We start from the raw sequence: 4,377 nt of genomic DNA, 5'->3' as shown, positions 1-4,377 counted from the left end.
AGTCTGTGTGTATCTTTCAATCTGAAGTGAGCCTCTCATAGGCAGCATATGTAAGGGTCTTGTTTTCTTATCCATTCAGCTACACTGTCTTTTGATTAGAGCATTTAATCCATTTACTTTGAATGTAATTGTATATGCAGTTATTGCTATTTTATTATTCATATATATATATTTTTTTTTCATCCTAAAGAAGTGCGTCTAATATTCCTTGTAATACTGGTTTGGTGGTGCTGAACTCCTTTAGCTTTTCCTTGTCTGGGAAGTTCTTCATCTGTCCTTCCATTTTAAATAATAGCTTTGCTGAGTAGACTAATGGTGGTTGTAGGTCCTTGCTTTTGTCACTTTGAATATGTGCCACTCCTCCTGCCACTCCCTTCTTGCCTGCAAAGTTTCTGTTGCGAAATCAGCTGATAGTCTTATGGTAGCTCCCTTGCAGTTAACAAACTGTTTTTCTTTTGCGGCTTTTAAGATTCTCTCTTTGTCTTTAACCTTGGCCATTTTAATTATGATGAGTCTTGGTGTGATCTTGTTTGGGTTCATCTTGTTTGGGACTGTCTGTGGTTCCTGTGCTTGTATAACTATTTCCTTCACCAGGTTAGGGAAGTTTTCTGTCATTATTTTTTCAAATAGGTTTTCAATTCCTTTCTCTCTTCTTCTGGTACCGCTATGATGCAAATATTGGTACGCTTGATGTTGTCCCAGAGGCTCCTTAAACTCTTCTCATTTTTTTTTTTTTTTGGATTCTCTTTTCTTTTTGCTGTTCTGATTGGGTGTTTTTTGCTACTTTGTTGTCTAAATTGCTGATTTGTCTCTCTGCTTCATCTAATCAACAATTGATTCCCTCTAATGTATTCTTCATTTCAGTTATTGTATTCTTTATTTCTGACTGGTTGTTTTCTGTGTTTTCTATCTCCATTTTTATGTTTCCTATCTTTGTTGAAGTTCTCCCTGAGATCATTGAGCGTCCTTATAACCAGTGTTTGGATCTCTGCATCTGGTAGATAACTTGTCTCCATTTTGTTTAGTTCTTTTTCTGGAGCTATGTTCTGTTCTTTTATTTGGGATATGTTTTTTTGTCTCCCCATTTTAGCTTCCTTCCTGTTTTTGTTTCTATGTGTTATGTAGGGCTGCTATGCCTCCCCATCTTAATAGAGTGACCTTATGTAGTAGGTTTCCTGTGGGACCCAGTGGTGCAATCTCCAGAGCTGAGTGGTCACCATAGCTGAGTGCTCCAGGTGTGTCTCTTGTATGAGTTGTGTTTTGCCTCCTGTTGTAGTTGAGCCTTGGTGGCTTTTCATATGTCAATGGGAGGAATTGACCCTCAGGCTTATTTGTTGTGAGGATTGCCTATGACTATAGTGGGAGAGCTGTGGTTCAAGGCCTGACCCTACAGAGCAGGATTCACTATAGCAGGGCTCTGGTGCCTGCTCAGTCTGCCCTTTGGGTGTGTCATCCTTGGAGTTGGCCAGGTGATGCTCTAGCTTGTCTGAAGCTGGTCACCAGGCATGCCAGTCCTGGGCCCTCCTGGGAGGGGACTTGCTGCAAACCAACTTTAGCTGCAGCCTGTGCCCTGCCTAGGGCCACCTAATATAAGCCATAGAGCAGTCCCCTGATGGGCCACTACCCACATTGGGGTGGAGGTGCCTCAAGAGACCAATATGTGACCTGAGGCTGGCTGTCACTAGAGCTGGGGTTAGAGCTGCTCAGACAGAGATACAGGAAATGCTGAAGCCAAATTCTGCTTGTTTTGGTTTTGCAAACCTTTGAGAGATTTTATGAAAGTCTGTAGCATTAGGTAAGATTGTTTGTTTGTACACAAAAGCCACTGGAAGTGCCTGGGGTATGCTGGGAAATTGGGTAGGGCATGGTCAGGGAATCACTAGGGCAGAGCAGACGAAAGGTGATAGCCAGTTTGATGGAGATTCAGACATGGCGCCTGCCTGTGTCTACATGCAGGGAAGGGGAGGGTCAACAAAAAAACAATGGCTTGCACCAGCTTGTCCCTCCAGGAGAAGCTGCTCTTCCAGCCCTTGCCCTGCAGCTAGACAATTCAGTTCTTCTCATATGTCCCTGGTGCCTTTCTAACTTCTACCCCAATGTTGGAGCTCAGAGTGAGTGAGTCCATAAGCAGTAAGTCGGTGCACAGTCCCTTTAAGAGGAGTGCCTAGGACTGTAGCCACCCTCTGGCTCACTGTGTCACAATCTCCACTGGTTTTCAAAGCCAAAAGTTATGGGGACGTCTCTCTTCAGCACTGCATCCCTGGGCTGGGGAGCTTGGTGTGTGTGTGGGGTTGGGACCCCTCACTCCTCTTGGGCGGACCTTTGAAGTTGAGCTATCCCTCCTGATTTTTAATGGTCACGTTGGGTGTGGAACCAGCCTGTTCCATATCTCTTCCCCTCTTACCAGACTTGAGGTGGCTTCTTCTATAGTCCGTAGTTGTAGGGCTTTAGTGCAGCTAGACTTCAGGTGATTCTCAATGATGGTTGTTCTGTAGTTCAGCTGTAATTTATGTGGTCAAGAGAGGAGGTGAGCACAGTGTTTACCTACTCTGCTATCTTGCTATGCCATGCTATTTTAATTATTCTGTTTCAAATGTAACTTAAAAGTCCTTTTAATTGGCTTTAATATTTTAGAGGCTTTTTTTCTTACACGGGATTCCAGAATTATTAACAATATTTCTTCAAGTTTGGGCCGTTTTCTTTGTCATTATTTACTTAATTGTTTCCGTCCATTAAAAAATTATAAACTGAGCTTTTCAAAAAGCACTCTGTGTACTTTTTGATGCACCCCAATTTCTCATTTCTTCCTGAAATAGAGTGTTACTAATCAAGATATGGGTTTAAGTTAGATATATCTTTTTTACAATGTAGGGTGTAACTTTGACCATTATTAGCCTTTTCCTCCACAGTTATTATAGAATACTAGGATGATAATTCTGCTACTAAAATGCCACTAGGACACCAGCATTACTAGGTATAATTCATGCTAATCCTCATAATTAGCCAATCTGAATGGATCTAAAAATAGTGGAAAGGATGATTGCAGGGAAACAATGTTCATCTCATTAAAAAGGAATTTTAAACATTTTTCGAGGTGGCAGGAGTTGTCAGTACCTTCCACTAATTACACTACAAAATTTTCAAGACCAACAAGGTTTTTTTCTCCTGCCAGACCTCTCCCTGTATTAGCAAGCTGTAGATAGTGATACCGTGTTTCCCCCAAAATAAGACCTAGCCGGACCATCACCTGTAATGCATCTTTTGGAGCAAAAATTAATATAAGGCCCGGTCTTATATAATATAATATATAATTAATATAAGACTGGGTCTTATATTAAAATAAGACTGGGTATTATATTATATTATATTATACCCGGTATTATTTTAATATAAGATGGGGTCTTATATTAATTTTTGCTCCAAAAGACACTGTAGAGCTGATGGTCTGGTTAGGTCTTATTTTCGGGGAAACATGGTAATAAGTCATGAAATATGAAAATCTTTATTTAAAGCAGAATCCTGACTTGAAAAACTGGAGGATAACCATAATGCACCTTTTTGGAAAACTACTGTCCTTAATTCCAGAAATATTTCCTCTAATGGAAAGTTACCATGATGTGCATATTCTTCATTAAAACTCACAAATTCAAGGTTTTGAGCCTTCACTCTGTGAAGGAAAGTATTCCTATGTGGGTGGTAGTTTTAAGAAAGTCACAAACTGAAGCTACAATAAAGCGAAATTACACTTAGCAGTTTTAATGGAGACTCTTTTATGATCACGTCAAAACCATGGCTGTCCCGGAATAGCCTATTTCCTTTTCCCCTGCTCCACCATTATTCTCTTTGCAACATAATAAATCAACTTGATGAATAAAACAAACAGACAAGCTTAAAATTATAAGCTTATCTTGATCATGTCTTCTCTGCTTTCAAGTATTAGATTGTAATATGGATAACACAAAAAAGAGAAAAGGACAATTCTAAAAGTTCAGATCCTAGATACAGGTGGTAGGGATCCAAGCCACTATAGTAACTGTTTTGTTTAAAAGAACCAAAAATAGTGACTATAAGTGATTAACATAGAACTATCTAAATGTCCCAAGTTTTTAAGAAACATCCTTGTTCATTCACTAATTTATCTGTGGAGAATCCAGGAACATGATCACTCTCGGGCCTCTTTAAATGCTGCATATCTACTCAATTATTCTCTGGTTTAGGGAGAACATACTACATTTTGTTTCTAGACTTCCTCCAAGACAATTTTTGTCATACTATTCTTTCCTGTTTCACTTGCTTTTTGCTTTCAAACATAGCAACCAATGAATAAAAGGTGCCTTGTCTTCAATCCCAGGGCAGTCCCCACTGAGGAGGGAAGGT

This window comes from Rhinolophus hipposideros, assembly GCF_964194185.1.
Source record: "Rhinolophus hipposideros genome assembly, chromosome: 13".
NCBI classification, from domain to species: domain Eukaryota; kingdom Metazoa; phylum Chordata; class Mammalia; order Chiroptera; family Rhinolophidae; genus Rhinolophus; species Rhinolophus hipposideros.
This window is presented reverse-complemented; position numbering follows the sequence as displayed.